General features: G+C 47.0%; 1 long non-coding RNA gene across 2 annotated transcripts; it reads right to left on the reverse strand.

The window, feature by feature from the left end:
- Positions 1–8,322: 8,322 nt before the first annotated feature.
- LOC125699892 (uncharacterized) lies at positions 8,323–13,530 on the reverse strand. 2 transcript variants are annotated; one of them, XR_007379729.1, is made up of 3 exons: positions 13,429–13,530; positions 12,958–13,043; positions 8,323–12,720 (listed from the first exon to the last, which is right to left on the reverse strand). It is a non-coding gene; the product is annotated as an uncharacterized LOC125699892 (long non-coding RNA). The 2 variants fall into 2 exon arrangements; XR_007379728.1 differs by having other exon boundaries at positions 8,324–12,582.
- Positions 13,531–18,088: the final 4,558 nt, after the last annotated feature.

Below are 18,088 nucleotides of genomic sequence, written 5' to 3' on the forward strand. Positions count from 1 at the left end.
TGCTAAGCAGGGGATGCACATCCAGCTCTCCGGCAGATGGGTGTCACGACATGCTGTAGCAGCAGCCCGGTGTGCGGGTACAGAGTTGTTGGTGCTCACTGAGCAGCTCTGGCAGCGACGCAGAGTGCTGCAGCCTCCAGACAATAGTCTATGGAAGCTGTTTAGTTGAACACTGCTATCTCATCTAGTCTCGTACACAGCAGCAATAGGATAAGTGTCCCTTTCATGGTGAGTCCATGTTGCTGTCTTACTGCCCAGCCAAGCCAGATGTGAATCCTGTGAGTCAGCACCTCCACATGTGACTCTTCTTGTGTTTTCCTGCACACAGCCCTCATTTCTGCAGCCTGGTGCTGCTCCTCCTCCCGGCGCCATGCAGTTCATGACCTGGCACAGCAGCTTCATCCTCTTCTCAAGGTTGTCCTCCTGTCCTCCTGTGCAAGCAGCAGCAGCCAGGTCCCTTGCCCCTTCAGGCTGCTCAGCAGTGTTTGAGCAAGCCCTAGTGATGCACAAAGTCCAGCTCAAATGCAGAAGCAGGATGTGTTTATAGATTTCCTAATGAACAAAAATGATTTGGCAAAAACATCCGTGCATAGTTAAGATATGTCAGACAACTGAAAAATGTGAATGTAGGTGCCACGAGCATTTAATCAGTGGATACGTTGTGTTCTTTCCACTTCCACTTTGACTTCCCTGTTTGTTTCCCTGAAACAACAGTAACATAAGATAATTTAGCAACAAAACAAGGAAATATAGAAGTAGAATAATTTCACATAAACTTACCACAGAGATGCTATCAATCATGAAAGGGCAGCAAGGCCAAATAGCCCAGGTCATTTATTTTTAATACTGAGTTACCTCATATCTCAGCACACAGATTCACTCATTTGCTAGATGAAAAATAGTTTTGCTGAATAATTTTGTGCATGTTTCACTACTTTTCTTTCATGAGCACTTAAAGGAAATAAAGCATGATTCAAAAATTTTCTCAACTGTGAAAAAAATAGCCTTTTGTTTACATTTTTTCTTTCAATCCTTTAAAAGATCAAGAACTTACTAGGTCCTGCCTGAGCTCTTCAGTTTTCATACACTGAGTATTCTGAAATTGCTATCAGACCAGAGACTTTTGGACTATAGAGCAAACAAAAAATTGTCCTGAAGCAGAGATGGTGCTGCGAGCGCAAGAAGCTGCAACTAAAGATTGGTTTATTCGAGCACATCATCCTCCATGACAGTCATTGGTGGATGCTTGAAGAGTAAAAACACACAGCACATACAGAGCGATGTCTTTCCTGGTATGTGGTCCTAGCAAGGTGCTCCACAGAGAACACTGCCTGATGGTGAGGGGCTCCAGCAAATGGCAAAGCAGGGAGAAAGCCTGTTAGCCTAACTCTGGCCACGTGTTCCCAAGAGCGTGGAGCAGCTCCCTTTCTCTCAGCCTCATTTGTGCTGCAGTCCCTCTCTCTGTAATCTCTCTCCCTGTGAATCACCTTGCAGTCTGACCACAAAATTTTTTAAAAGCAACTCAACAATGCAAACCATCGTGTGTCTGCAGAAGTCAGTACGTTTGGGCCCACGTGGAACAGGGAGTGCATTTCAAAATCTGGATGGAGAAAGGAGGCTGTGCAGACTGAGCCCTCTGAACTTGCTGGCGTCCAGAGGCTTCATCTCAAGGATGGTGCAGAGCAGCTGGGAAGCGCTGCTGGAGCAATACCATCTAGTGGCAGATGGAGAAAGAGAGTCCCACATCACGAGCAGAGCTGAAAAAGGGAAGATCTTAAAGATAGTTTTGAAAACCAGAACCACCTGCTTGTGAGGATGTATGCATACATGTAATAATCAGGGTGGTTTTTTCCTTGATGATTTGTCAAAGCAGAGCATATAAGTCAGATGATCAGAACAGGAGATGACATGGGGAAGGAATGATGGTTACGGGAACCAGAATAGACACAAGTTAGAAGGGCTGATCCTGCAGAAGTGCCAAGCGGTCCCCAGGATCCAGATTTTGAAATGACATTTCCTAGCAGCAAGCAGTGCTGAGTAGAGCCTGCCTTGAGGCTGCTGAGCTCTTATTTAGCTGTCGGAATGCTCTTACATGTTTATGAAGTAGCCCAGAGGTGCGGATGAATAAGAGCAGGTGTGAGACACAGCTTTATTTCAGGTCATGGTTTGCCACGGTCAGGGGAAAGATGCGTGATGCTTGTGACTGGATCTCAAGTGCAGAGGGACAATTCCTATCTAGAGAGCTGGCATTTGTAAGGCACGATATCATCTTTATTACAGCACCTGAGAGACTGAGAAAACAAATTGATAATTCTAGGGGCTGTGAGTCTCTTTTGCTCTATAATAAAGGCTTCTGTGCCAGAAAACTGTCCCTTTTTTCCAGTGATGCCAGTTGACATATGTGAAGATGTTATCTCTTTCTACCAAAGCCTTTCATTTTCCTTAAGTTATTACGGTTCCAGCAGTACTGCAAATACTCTCTGACTGTTTTTGAACTTCTGCACTACAGGAAGAAAGAGGTGTTTATTCCCAATACTGCAGTTCAAAAGTCCATCTTCTCAAAGGAAAACATAGAGCATGTTGCAGACTTGGGCACCAGTTTTAGATTTAGAACCAGCCTATCACTAATGCTGTGGTTTAACAAAGAAACCATATATATGGGCTTTATGGGAGTACAGTCTCTGTTACAACCCTGTTGCCCGTTCCTAGGATAAATCAGAGTAAAGAGCTAAGATGTTCTTATTAGCTAATGGAGGTTAGAAGTCTCCCAGCCTGATTTCCACCTCCAGCTATAATTGCTGTCATTTTTCAGAGAAAACATAGGGCTACTGACAGAAATGGCTGCCTTCCACTCACATTGTGAAATACCTGAGGCAACTACACTAAGAGTGGGAAAGGCTCCATTCCCACAGCTGATATAAATCAACCATACTTACCAATTACAAGTGAAACTGTAGATAATGAACTCAAGTGAAGAGGAAGAAATTCCCTTTGTCTGTTCTGGCAAATGGAACGGATCTTACATGTTACAGGAATTAGGTCAGGATGTGACATTATGGTGCTGCCCAGGCAATACTGACTATGCAGTCGAAGTTGTACATTTGTCTCGCAGGTTTGAGGTGTGCTTTTCCAAAATGAAGAGGTGCACAAACACACACAAAAATACGTACACACAAACTTCCCATTTCTTTTTGGCTTATTGCTAGCTTTAGAAAATAGAAGGGGCCATTGTGGAAATGGAGAGTTATGGAGGCGATGTTTCTCTTCTACAGAGTCATTAAAAAAAAAAAGAAGAAAACAAGAGTCAATCAGCCCAATCAGGATGTCAGGAAGCATGGGAAAGTCCTCAGAATCTGGAAAACCTCAGAGAGTTCACCACGATAACCTCCGAGCTGCAGACTGACAGGTTTGTCCCTCGGGCGGGCTGCTGTGACATTCAGCACCCAAGTTCTGCCGCAGAGCCTGGAAGGGCTGGGTTTGCCACCAGCACCAGGCTTACCTTGGAGCTTAGGGCTGGGTGAAAATCCGTTCACTGACAGTAACTCGATCATGGGAGCAAAAACAAGTAAAAAAAAGTCACATCTAACTAATTTCACAGAAGATTATTAGATAAAAATTCACAGCACTGTTTAAGCACTGTTTAGCTGAGACAGACTACAAGCTGCTTTCCACCTTTGCCAAAAGGATTTTATCTCAAACAGGAGATTTTTTTTCTAGGTAATCCATATGATTGCCAAAAAAAAAAAAAAAAAAAAAAAAAGAATCTCCAGCCAAAACAGTACAGCTGGGACGCTCCAAGTGCCCAAGAAAAAAAGCATCAGCAACAAATGGAGACTTTTCTACCTCCATATCCAACAGCAGAGGCATAAAGCAACAGCTGCGCCATCTGTGTTTATCCTGTGTTATTTTATCTTCACTGTCCGATCCTCCGGCAAATTTCCCTGCCCCTGAACCAGAAAACCAATTAGTGGCAAGGCACAGGCAAGAGCCCTCCCTGCCATCATCCCTGTCATTTCGTTGCCAGCTGGCCCTGGAGTTGGTTTAGGCTGCAGCAGCCAGCACTCTGCAGGCACCCGGCGTGCACAGCTGAGCAGCACCAGCTCCCAGCAGGTGACGTAGAAAAGGTTGTGTTTTCTTGCAGCGTTTGCAAGCACCACTGGAAGCAAGATGCTGGTTGGAACAAATACGTCTAAGGCAATTCCTTGTACCAGCAGAGCAAGTTTTGAGGTTGGAATGTGCACCACTGGACAGGGCAGGATGAGGCCAGGGCTGGAGCGATGGGGAAGAGAGATCTGTCAGCATGAAAAGCAGAGGATTCTGTGACAAACATTAAATGGAGTCCCCCACTGTACAAACACAAACAAATTGGAAAAAGCAGCTGTTTCCTGACCAGTTCTAGAGATGTGTTTTAGAGCGTTGGAAATGCGTGTGTGGCTTGTGGCTTGAATAATTCCTGCTCATAAAAAGGATGTTGTTTTATGCAATGGGAACTGAAGACTTCATGCCTGTTAGCCCTGCTCATACTGTGCTGCTGTGAGCTGACAGCCCTTTCCCTTCAGAAGATAGTTTCTATGGTAGGCTTACAGCCACATTGTGCTTGCAGGGGAGCACAGAAGGAGCAGGAAGAGTCCAGATCTCCAGTGATTTCTTCAGAAGTGTAAACCATTCCCCTTTGGCTTCAAGACTGAGACTGCTAGCATAAAATTAGAGGGAAGACCTCTTTTGTATTAGGGCTGGATTATGGCCATACCCATACGGCTTTCCTTCTGTCACAGAAGGTTTTTCTGCTGCCAGACAATCAAGATGGCCAAACTGTTATGTTACACCCTTCTTACCCACTGCGTGTGGTCATATGGCAACAGGGCAGCACTGTTAGCATTGTCTCCCCTGCTACCTCTGCCAGTCTGGGGAGGTTCATGGCTTCCCAGCCCCTCAGCCTTTGTCTCAGGGAACTAGTCCTGTAATTTCATCAAAGAACCATCTGCATTTTACCCTCATCTTGCAGAGGCAGAAACAAAAGTAAAAGCCCCACATGCTTAGTAAGGCTATCTGTTGGTTATGAAAGTAACACAAGGAACCAAAAGCACAGCTCAGTGCTGTGATCCCTACACCTGCTGTAGGGAACTGCTTTGGCAGGGGGTTGGACTCGACGATCTCTGGAGGTCCCTTCCAACCCCTACAATTCTGTGATTCTGTGATTCTGTGACTGTGGTCCATCCAGAATGGCTGAGAATGGGAGTGAGAATATAATTGTTACCATCATTCATATGCATGCATGTGCACTGGTTGAAAACTCTTCCGCGTGCCAGGTCTGGGCTTTTTTGTTTTGCTTTGCTTTGTTTTGTTTTTAATACTACAATTCCTTCAGCTACTTTCAATGTTTAGTCCTCAAAAGGACAGTACTGGGGTAAAAGTACTTCCAAAGCCCACTGAGAGACATGAATGCAAATTCTCTGTTCTGAATATAATCCAGCTGATAAAATATAGTGCTCATTTTGGTTAGGAAAAGCTCTCGAAGTCCAAAATTCCTTCAAAATGAGTTTCAGAATTCAAAGGTTTCAGACTCCAGCCAGATCCTGGCAGACCTCACAACATCCTTTGATAAACGGCTTGGAAATCTTTGCCCAAGCACTGTGAGCAATTGGCAGGAGAGAGTAGAGATTCTGAGAAGGTCTTAGTGGAGCAGTTGTACCTCACCCTATTTAGCTGCATACCTCCAGGACTCCTACAGTATTATCCGACTTCAGGTGAACTGCAAGACTTCTGCTAAGCAGAAATGCTGCCTGTAGAAAGATAGATAGATAGAGGAGTACATATACAAGTACTTCAAATGAGAGATAAGAAATAACAGTGTTCAGGATGAATGATCCATCACCACCACAGGAAATACTATACAAATATACTGTGTGGGAAGATTTTAAAATCTGTCATTTCTCTGCTGAAACAGTCTTTAAAGCGCATGATTTCCGATGAGCTTCGCAGCAATTACAAGAAAATTACTTTCCCTCCTCCCTGTTCCTGAAAATCTCTGTTTTATTTTCATTGGAACTGACACAGCAAATGGTCCCTGTTCATCCTGTGTCCTGGAAAGCACTGCAGAGATCCAGTAAGCTGCACCAGCCCCATCACAGCATGCATACAATTTGTTAAAATTTACAAAATTACCAGTTTTCCCCTATCTTGTTACACACTGAGCCATCTATCACTATGTCACTGATGTTATTTGCATTCTCCAATAAAACAAATAGCAACATACTTGTAGCAATAGAAGATGCCAACAGTTTAGGATGTAAGCCAGACTTCTTCAACTCAATTAAGAGAGAGCTAAATTTTAAGCAAGACTGTAGCTTCAATCTGCCCTTTGCATGTGGCATCTTAATTAGCTAATAAAAATCTCCAAGGTTAGCTACGCTGACAGGAGTTATTTGTTCTGATCCAGTATTCACCCACAAGACATTTGAGTCCTGCTGGAGCCACAGTTTGTCTTTCAGGTGACGGAACACTGCTCGAAGGAGGCCAGCATGGCCTGCCTCTAACTCGCTGAGGGCACAGCTCCTGGTTTCTCTGTCAGTGCAGACAGAGAAGTGCAAACAGGGCCTCTCTCTTTGCCCAGCTTTCCTGCTGGGTGCAAGGAAAAGCAACTTGAAATTAGAAAACATCCTGTTCCCTCTGTCAAGCATTTCACCAATCTAATGTAAGATTGCTGCTCCTTCCCCAGATCTGCAACTGAGCTGACTTGTGGAGCAGCAGTGGCACACAAGTGGTTCTCCACGGGGCGCGGAGTGAAATGTCTCTCTCAACCCCACTCAGTAAAAATTACAGACAAGCATTAAAGTTAGGAATGAAACAGATTAGAAATCGTGAAACACAAAAAGCTTCCAAGAAGAATCACTGTGTGCCAGTTATGCCTGGAGGCTGCAGGGGCTGAAGCGAACGGTACGCATGAGAGTACAGCGTGTGCAGCACACGGCAGAGTGAGCATTAGCTCAGCAGTAGCCCATGGCTACATGACAGATGCTTTCATTTCACTGATGCTCGCCAATGATAGGGCAATTATTTTCTAAATAAATAATACTCACATTTCATTGAATCTTATGCTGCTTTGTTGCAGGGAGGTGTTTCCCTTGCTCTGCTTGTGAATGTGTCTGCTGAGGTTAGTAGGGATTTGGCCTTTGATGGGCATTTAATGAAATCTTGTGTGAAGACATGGTAACTGCTGCACACAGAGAAAAAAACATGCTTTTTGCTGGCCGACTCTCCTTCAGTTTAGAAGATCCCATTCAAAATTAATCTGATATGCTGAAAAATTGATACCATCATGATGTGTGGTTATCAGGAAGCTCAATTAAGGATCATGGTGTTCTGGCAAAACGATGATCTCTCCCATCAGTGCACAAACTAGCAAACATTGCTGCGTTTGGACTGAAGAGCTGCAGCTGAAGAGGAGCAGGAGGACACCTCTGGAAGCGGTCTGAGGAGTAATGACTAACAGCCTGTGAGAAAGGAAAAGGGTCACGCAGCAATAGCTGATGTTAATGCTGATAGCTTATCTCATATCTGTTGGCTGGTCACAACATAAAAACTGCTGTTAAATGTCCTTGGGGACTGAGTCAGCTCCAGTGTAATATTCTTCTTTGGCAGGGTTATGCATCATGGGAACAGGCTGCCCTAAGAGCGACAGAGAAATCCCTACTCTTGGATGTTTTCAAGACTCAGTGCAGTAAGGCTGCAGCTGAGCTGGGCGAGTGGTGGTGATGATCCTGCTTGGAGCTGCAGTGGGGACCAGAGCTCCCTTCCAGCCGGCACTGCTCTGGATCTGTGACTGAGGTCAGCTCCCGCGTTACAAACTGAAATGGACACGCTGGAAATCCTCTGTAACTGCAAAGGAAAACTACACTGTCTGCACAGCGTACAAAACTGCAGTCGGTGATGGCTCAGGGTTAACTCCGAGTCTTGTACTTGAACTCTATGGCTGTTGAGCTGCTTCTGAAGGCACAGCACCAGCAGACACTGTCAGCTGCACCCAGGCTTTTCCTAAGTTATACGTTCAAATATTACATCCCTCCATCACTTACTATTTTAAATAAAGCCAAACGCATACTGGCACAGAGGAATTTTTTCTTCCGACTACCTGCGAAGCCTCCCCAGCGGCCAGCACTGCGTTCCGGCCCTTTCCCATCGGGACACAACAGCACCGAGCCCCACGCAGATCTCGGCCGTGTGCGGCTCCTCCCGGCGCGGCGGCGGGCCGTGCCGCCTCTAGGTGGCGCTGCGCAGCAGGGAATGGCCCGCTGGGGCATCGCGCCGCGTTCCAGCGCACGCACGGCTGAAAGGCCCGACCTCCAAGCGAGCTGCCCGTTTCTTCAAATCGGTTTCTTTCGGGCTGTTAAGGTGCGGGAAGATAGCTCAGCCACGTCGCATGCCATAATTTACTAGCCACTGCGTAATTCCAGGTTGTATAACCTCCCAGCCCCTGCCCATGTCCTGGTGAGGACCTCACCGTGGCAGAGATGCTCTGCTGCACCATCAGCGATGTCAGTGAAAGGTTGCACAGGAGTCCAGAAACAGCAGGAGGTGCAGGTAGTACCAATTTAGACTTCAGTTTGGATGTGGTGCTCAGGGACATGATTTAGCAGAGGGTTGTTAGAGTTCGGGTAGAATGGTTACATTGTGGTTGGACTTAATGATCTTTAAGGGCTTTTCCAACCTGAGCAATTCTATGATTCCATTCTATTACCCTCTATCTGAATAATCTGTGTCTCGCTGGGATAGTTTTTGTTTCTTTTAAAGGTAATGCAATAGTGCTGAAATTACAGGCTGAGGTCTGTAAAATCTGTCCTACTAGCGTTAGCACCATTTGACCAGCCAGAGCCTGACCAAAAGGCAATAAAAGCAGAAAAGACTGCCATTGCCTTGGCTGAATACTGTCAGATTACTGTGACCACACTGCAAGGGGAATCTGCACCCTGCAATAGCTGTGTGCAGGCAGCCAGCCCCAGGGTGCCAATTTCCCAAGATGGAATATCTCATCTCCCCAGACACCAGGTCAGTACAAACATGCTTCTCCTTTGATACACAAAAGCATAATTACAGTTTGTGGAAGTGCTCCAGGAAGAGTGCTGATAGTTTTCACCTGCAAAGAAAAGGCAGCTCACAGCCTTTTGCTTCCCCCTTTCTTTCACCAAATCTCTGAGGAGCTCCCCCAGAGATCATTTTTTCACTCAGATGTCACTGCAGACCAGCAGAGCAGGATCCACAACAGGCTGAACAGTTGGTGCTCAGCCTACGCAAAATTCCATCCAAATTCACACATAAGGTGTTCCTCTTTTCTCACCTCTGGGACTTGACTCAGCTGGTATTTTTAGAGCTCACAGAAGCCAGAGCAGCGACTACCCTGTCCGACCCATTTACCCCATTTTAGCGACTGGAGTCACCATCCCAGATTGGGAAGAAGTAGGTTCTCTTTCTGGAATACATGATAAAAGTTTAAATCCCTCCCTGCCTTGAATATCCAGAAATGATTGAGTCTGGGATAGCTACTCATTCACGTATGAAATGAATCTAAATTCCAAAGTCTCACAATTCTGAATTGAAACTCAAATTAACTTGAATAGCGAGTCTCCGAGGAATGAAATCACTCAAGGGGGAGTATGGTATAAAATCCATAACCATCATTGACACTCAGTACTCCCAAACAAATGAGTTAGTTCCTACAACAGAGAGCCACGGGGCCTTTTCCTTTCATTGATTTACCAAGTACTTGTTCTCCCCACAAAAAGCAGGACAGTTTAAGGGGAAGAGACCAGAAGCCTTTTCCCGCTTGGGGTCTCATTGGGGCAGCAGGACTGCCTGCACACAGCAGGGGGGTTGAAACTAGATGATCACTGTGGACCTTTTCAATTGAGGCCATTCTGTGATTCTGTGACTGGGGCACGGAGCTCTGGGGCTCTGCCATCTGGTGCCAGCGCTGCCTGGCTGGAGCAGCCAGGGCTCCTGCGCGAGGGATGCAGTCAGCTTGCTTGAGGGAGAAGCTGTGTTTTGGAACAAATCTGCTGATGGAAAGCCTGAGCTGAGGGCTGAGGGCCCTAGTAGAAAGGGATTCCCATATAAAAAAGAGGTTGGAATCACCGCTGCACTCTTAGGCAGTTCCCTGCTTTTCTCATTTTATGCAAGGAAAGGTCATTAATACTTTTAAAGTTCTGCTCGGTGGCTGAGAGTTACAGCAGAACTCCAACTAGCTAAAAGATTTTCAAAGATTCAACACTGGTCTCTCACATGCAAAGGTCTGGATGCAGTGCTGTTCTTCCAGGCATCTCCCAGGCATGGTGGTGGATACTGCACACATCTGGGAGCTCCTCTGCAGCCACCTCCAGGGCATGCAGTCAGGGCTGTGCGATGGAAATCACTCATGGACTACAAAAGCCAGGGTGGTTCTGCCCATTATGACAGTGTTATGTAACCAAACCAGAGCAGTGAGATAAATGGACCCTTATTCTTTTTCCTTGCCATATGGCTGTTGTGAAATTTTTCATTATCACAAGTAATCAAGGTGATGTCACGCCTCATTCAGTACACCATGCCCCAAAATATCCCAGCTTGCTCCTCTCAACAGCCAAAGAAATATTGTGTTCTGCTACTCGAGTTTTAATTTTGCAGGCTTAGATCCCAACACAAGTCTGGGCTGGCTTTATGAATTCCGATGAGGATGCAGCTTAATGTGGCAGTCTGATAGAAACAGACTGAAGGGAGGCGAGGATTTAATAGCCATGGCCCAAGTGCTCAGCTGGTAATGAAGAAGGCTTGTTATTACTCATTTGCATTGCATAAGAATGAGATCCAGGTCCAGGCTTAATAAATTCCTCCACATATGAAATAACCTTCCTATTTTCTTTCAAGGAGCTCTAAGTCCAAATTCAGAGACAAAAATGCGGGCACTGATGGATGAAAGGGATGGCTGAGCACCAAACAGCCTGGAGCAACTCTTCTGGGCACCGGCTACAACCAAAGGCAAAAGCAGTCTCTCAGAGAAGTTGTGTTACTGCACATGGAAAAAAATCCCTGCAGCAGTGGGGATGGTGTGGCTGCGAGCAGCCTGGCTGCGAGGAGCTGCAGGTGGGTTTGCAGGAGTCTCCCCACAGTTGCCTCTCTGGTGTTTGCCCTCAGAGAGCAGCAAACGTCCTGTCCTGAGGGCAGTGTCTGCTTGATACGCAGGGCTCCAGGCAGCCTGGCTCAGCAATGGCTCCTGCAGATCCTGTCTGGATGAAAATAGCAATTATTTTTCCTCAAAGACAAGTGCTTTTCATACTTCTAGGTGTTCAGGCTCAGGCATCGCACTGACCTAGGGAGAGGCATCGCACCGCAGCAGGAGTGTGAATGCTCTAGGTAGGTACTCTCAGAAACCAGCCTAGATACCAGAAGCAGCGTAAGTGCAGACGCAGTACTGCTTCTGAGTTAAATGAACCTCTCAGAAGGCACAAACCGCTGCAGAGCTCAGTGGGCAGCTGGCAGAAGCTCGGATTTCTTCACACGGCACCTGCTGTGCCATGTCAGCACTTCCCTGAATGGAAAGGAGCAGCGAGCAGCACACCTCGCCTGCCCTGCTGTGGGCAGTAACAGCACAAACCCTTCGCAACAGCTACTGCAAAGCTTCAGACTTTGGGAGAGACAAAGCTACCCAAGAGCAGCATTGCAAACAGGTACCCATGGAAACGTGTCAGTGGCTTACATCCATCTCAGCAAGTCCTGGAGCAGCAGGGGACTAGGGGAACAAAGCAGCAGGCAGAAGCCTGCTGGCATGACCAACATGTGTGCCCCTCACAGCTGCAGCCCTGCACAATCAGCACCTTCAGTTCTGCAGGCTTTTGGTCCACGATATCCACACGATGCAACGCAAAGTTCACACACTGCTACTTTTCTCATGTGCACGAGAGATAAGAGGTTGGAGTTTATGTGATGCTTCCCTCTTGTTTGACTGGGAGCTGTTCAGCACAGCTGCGTTTCTGCATGGAGCTCTGTTGGCAGGAGCAGCCTCTCACTAGCTCAACTTCTGCAAGCCAATGTCTCCAGTGCAGGTCCTAAATGGAATTTCCAAAGTGACTTCCTCCACAGCAGCATGCTGCTGCTCCACAAGCAATGAAGGGGTTGATGGAAGGAGTCCCATTAGCCAAACCCTGGGAGTCTGCACTTCACGGGGCTTTCTCCTGATGCCAAGGGGAGCCTTAATACCTGAGCCCATTCTGCAGGGCCTCCTCACAGAGGGAACAATGCCACCAGTTACCTTGCTACATTCTTTCCTGCTGCCTGCTTTGGTGCAAGGTTTCTAGAGGGAGCAGCCCCCCCCACCTGCTTAGCCTCCCCCCACCGTCAGCCAGTCCAGCTGTGGCTGATAGAGGGTCAGAAATGCCACTTGTCCAGCAAGCCTTCCTTCTCACCACGAGAACTGAATTGCTCTTATGTTTCTCCCAGATCCATCTGCTTTTGGAACAGCCTAGCCAGACATCACAGGAGAAGAAATAGATCTGTGCCCATTGCTGTCAGGGTCTTTCTAATGAGCAGTCTATTATGGTCAACAGCAGGAACAATCTGAGAGGCAGAGAAAAGCACTTTTGAAGCTGAGGCTTAGCTAGCAAAATACTCCTTTCTACAAAGATTTCATCCATCAGATCTAAACTCAGAAGTTTGGACTGTTCTCACGTTGCAGACATGGAGTATGCACAAGAGCTGAATGGGAATAAATAGCCACCCGTGAGAGCAACAAATCACTGCAATCCGATCTTGATTTGTACTCGGGCTTTAAAGACATTTTAATTAAAGAAAATGTAGAAATTGTAAGTACTTACTGTTTCTGCAATGCCAATATGGAACATCATTTATGGATGTGTGGGGAGATGCAATAAAATATATTTGGAGATTGAATTTATTGCTGATTTATAGCTGTGGGTGCAGAACAAGCCTTACCTCCTTACTGTGCAGCTGCTCCTGCCTCACATCACTGTTTAGGGACTGGCTGCATGGAAGATTTCAACCAGGCTAAGGCAGAGAGGCTCATTGAAAAAGAAAGTAAAATGCTTTCAGAAGCAGTGTACTAAATTAGTGTTCCAGGCAGTTTAGAAAGCATCTGTGCTTGCTCACTTAAAAAATAAGACTGCCAGTGTTGGAATATGCCTCCTTCCATCACACCTTCGTTTTGGGCTTAGGAAGGCACTCGCTCCCAGCTCCAGGTGCGGTGGTGCCAGCAGAGAAGATAACAGATATCCACAGCTGCATGAACCCACTTCTCTCAGCTGGGCTCTGAAAGGATGACAAAGCCACCAGCCTGAAACCCACTGCTGGGAGAGGCCTCTTTCCCAGTGTACAACCCATAGGTGTACAGAGATTAGGCTAAGTAGGCTCATCACCATGGAAAGATAATAAATGAAAAATGCTCACCGGTGTTGTAGGCTCACACCAAACTCCACAAGAAGCAATCTCCAGAAAGAGAACCTTCCTTAGTGGCAGTCAGCTGTTAAATGGGGTCTAGGAGAGCTGCAGCCAGGCTCCACCCCTTCTGGTAGCACAGGTGAATTGCCTTTACCCCTGATCCTGTGGCTGATGCATTGCTCGCCTCAGGTGGTCAGTCAGGTTCAGGCTGTGACCAACAGTTCCCATACGCCCAGCCCTTCCTGCTGAGCAGCCCAGGTCTCACTGCAGGGAGCAGCTGTGGCCACGCTGCCAGCCTCTGCTGTGGTCAGACACCTGCAGGGCTGCGAGAGGACACAATTAGGAGAAGCGAACCTCTTCCTACTGTAGTCCTACAGGACTGCTGATGTTGGTCTGGCTAAAAGCAAGATTGAGGTGAAGGGCAGAAGGGCTGGCAGCCAGGGCACAGGAGGATGGAGGGGACAACTCGCAATTGCAGAACAGCCCTGCGTCCTTACAGACTGTGCTGGGACTTGGGTCACCTCCTGGCCACGAGCTTTCAGATGAACGCATTCCCTTACTCCTAGACATGGAGCTGTCTCTGCACCAGGCTCAACACCTCCAGGTGAGCGTGAAGCAGCTCAGCTGTCACCCAGCCCGCACCTGTGGTCACTCCAGGGATCCGCACAGATGAGAGCCCAGATGGAGCAGAGCTCTCCTGGTCTCATGCCAGCTTCACTGCAGTTCTGCATCTTGGAAGCACTCTGGTTAGTGTGTCTGGAGAGAAACATTTCAGAGACGTAAGCTCTGTACCGTCTGCTCTTCCAGTTAGTGTTTTCCACCAAATATATCTCCAACAGCCCGTGAAGTTTCTGGGCAATGTGATGAAAGCATACATGTTCATCAAAGCAATCTTTGATTAGCTTTTTAACAAAGTACTTTTACCGAGGTGAAAAATAGACCACATCCAGGTTTAAAAGCCATTTTCTCCAACCCCTGATGTTGCCTTCAGGTGCCACAATACTCCAGTAACAAGGAGATCATCCTGCAGTGGCACAAAGCTCTTTGGGAGGGAAGCCCAAAAAGCTGCATGTGCACCTCCAAGCACCTCACCCTCCTCTTCCCACTTGAATTTCGGCAGAATTTTATGGAGAATGTGGTTACTTCCATCTGTCTGCGGCTGGAAGGAGAACTGCCCAAGAGCAAAGCCAGCTGTGAAGGCGTCTGGAAGCAGACAGACTGAATCCAGCACTCTGCCATAAACAGACATGCTACGTCCCCAATATCAAAAAGCACGGGTGTTCAGACAGGCTGCGAATCACGCCGCAGACAGGAGAAATCCATTTAGAGGCTCAGAGCGCTCTGTCAAAACTACCCCAGCCCTGCACACAGCACCCCAGCCTGCTTCCGACCTGGGCAGCCAGCTCTGCTCCTGGGAAGGACTGTCCCAGAAGACCCATGGGCAGCGGCTGTGCTGCAGCCTGCAGAAAGCACTGCAGCTAATGCAGCATCACGTAGCTGTGATCAGATGGGGACACTTGGTTGTGGAAAAAGTTCATCCAGCCTGGAGATCTGAAATCATGTGGAGCCAATATAAGTAACTGAAACTTTCCACTAATGTTTCACGTTCTGCTCCCACGCACCAGACAGTGCTGTGTATTTCTGTGTGCTTGTTTGGCTGATTTGGGGCAACCTGAGGAATTATAAAATGAAAGCTGAAAATTTCCCTGGATAATCATGAGCTACAAAAAGCCGTGAGCCAAAGGGAAGATTTTCAGGCTGTCCCAGAGCTTGGGAAATCTTCCCAGGCACACAGCACAGTGCTGGCAGAACACATGCTCTGGATTTGGCTGCAGAATGTAGATGTATTTTTTAAACGTACAGACATCTCGTAAGCGCATATAAGGACACAGCGGGACCTGGAAGATCACAGCAGCTCAGCGGGGCCAGGCTGCAGGAGTCACAGCTGCCTGGGGTCTCTGCCAAGGAGCAAAAGCAGTGAGCCAGAGACCAGGTGACTGTATAGGGATGCTCCCACCACGCTGACCAGCACAGTATCCTTCAAAAGAGTGAGAGCGCAGCTGCAGTCACATATATTCCACCTTCCATGTGGAATACACCATTCTCCTTAAAGCAGGGGGTTTGTGGCATACAGGGAGAATAAATCATCCTGGGCATATTTAGGGATGTCCTGCACTCCCTCACCACTCCCTCAGGAAACTGAAAGTGGAGAGGCTAAAATAAATTGCAGAGATGAGCAGTAATTTATTTTCCCGTCTGGAAAAAATAATTTAACTACTCAATTAAATATTGCCTACAGCCATACTATTACAGTTGCACATCCCATCTGCATTACAGACAGATCTTGGTCCCTTATTACTGCCCTTCTTGCTGGCTGGTACTTAAAAATTCTAGTTTAATTAGATGACACCTTCCACAAACGCTACACTATTGGCACATGATAATTAAAATAGTATGTAAGAATTTCTGCCATCCAAGAAACCTTCTTAGGAATCATGTGTTTTCTTACGTGCAGTATGGAACAAGTAGATGACACGTTATTTCTTAGCTCATGTTGTTTTGAGGCCCAGGACTTCAATCTGAACTCCTTTCTCTCTCTTTCTTTCCCCCCTAACGGTTTTTACCCAAGACCAAATCAATTGTTTGTGCAATTTAGTTTCCATTGATTTCTCTGAAGTGTTTATCCAATATTGAAATAGACCGCTTTAATACTGAGTTAAGAAGTAAGTATCCCCATTAAAAGGAGCTTTAATTCTGATTGCAGCTATTACACCTAATTATAGCTGTCTTGAAACAACCCAGTGAGTTGGGGAGGTTTGTGTGCGATGCCTGTGCGTGTGTAGTCAGCTCTCTGATCTACTGAAATGTATTCAGTTATTTCCCTGTCAAACGTAACACTGCATGGCACAAAGATGTGCCTCAGGCACTTGTTGCAGGAGTGCTGTTAAGGAGGTGGCTGGAGCAGCAGAAATGCACCTTGCTCCATGTACCACCACCTCCGTAGCAGGTGGCCCCCCTTGTAGGCAGCCACCTTCAGGTGTTCCCGCCAACCCCACGTGTGTTAACGTCTCTTCTTCTTGCACAGGGGAACTGGGAAAATGCAGGTGAAGAATTTTCCCCGTGAGCAACCCAAGTCATGATCAAAGCCTGCTGACTCACCTTCCCCCACCTTCCATCTGCCTTTCCCCATCAGTAGTCCACCCTCTGTATGATGACAAAGTGAGGTATGCAGAACGCAGTCTGGAATGCATTTATATTTATGGACTAGCTCAATTGGTTCCTCCATTAGTTTTGTCAGATGATTTTCCATCTCTTCACCCTCTATCCACCTCCACCATCTGCCTAAAGCTACCATCTGCTGAAACGTTCGGGGGAATTTACATGTGATTGAGAATTTTGCGCCGCAAATACAACAGAAGGAGGTGGATACTTTGCATTTACATGTGCTTAGAAAAAGCACTTCATGCTCCAGATCCCTGTGAGGGGCTCCTCAGGGGCTGCATCTTCCTAGCTCAGCTGGAACCACAGAATCATCACTTTACTCACTGAATTGTAGTATTTCCTTGTACCCTTTGCAGGGATGAGGGATTCCCTCCCTGTGGGTACTGTATGAGCAGACATAGGAGAAAGAATCTGGCGCTCTGGTCAATACCTTCTGTGTACATGGCTTGCTCATGAAACCATCAAGGCAAAGCCAAGAGACTGAGTTCTCTCAATGAGCTTTACCCACTACATAGTTAAGGCCTCAAAGATTAAAACGTGTGTGTATGTATCTATATACACATATATCTATATATATATATATACACACACACAAATCCCAAAGATAATTCTTCCACTGCTAGATTTGTAACACAAGCTCCCTACACATATCAGATCTCTGGGTACATATGCAGATGTTTCAGCCATATGCAGCAACATATGGCGTGCTTTTTGCACTAACTAGCCTTTTTTTTTTTCCTGTGCAAGGCTATGAAACCATGAAAAACACAAACACAGAGCATCCCAGCTCACGTAGGATGAAGGGAACATCTCTGCTGTCCCTGTGTCCTCCTGCAGGCAGAGCACTGCGTTCAGCTCCCCCCGGCTCCTGTCCTGGTGCACTCCAAACTCTGCAGAAGACCTCTCAGCACTCTGGCTATGGGCACACACCATAGGAGCTCGTACTGCCCTCCATCTGAGCCCAGCACCAATGTGCAGTCACTGCACCTGGTGCCTCAGCGAAACGCTGCGTCTCCAAGCAGCAGGCATTTCTCCATTCTGACCAGTGACCGCCTTCCGTGTTTGCAGAAGTTATTTGTAGGGCAAAGATGTTTTTCAGGATGCTGAAAGAAAAGTCCCTTCCTCAGACAAAATTCAATACAAGCACTTGGGATTGAAAAGGTCACGGCTGTTAGGCTGTCCAGAGTGTAGTTCCTCCTGGTTACAGCAGCCGCAGAGCAGGAAGAAGAGGTCTGGGGATTCCAGCCTGGCTTGCAGGAAGTGTGGAAACAGACCCAGGAGATGTTGAATCTTATAAAATAAACAGCAGATCGGCGTGTTTACAGTGTTGGATCACAAGGAGGTTTCAGGTCATCACAAAATTCCCCAGAAAGAAAACTCCGAGTACCAGCAGGGACCAGGGGGAGCTTAGCCCCAAACCCAAAGCAGCCTCATCCCTCACGTGTGG

The sequence above is a fragment of the Lagopus muta genome, chromosome 13, assembly GCF_023343835.1.
Source record: "Lagopus muta isolate bLagMut1 chromosome 13, bLagMut1 primary, whole genome shotgun sequence".
NCBI classification, from domain to species: Eukaryota; Metazoa; Chordata; class Aves; order Galliformes; family Phasianidae; genus Lagopus; species Lagopus muta.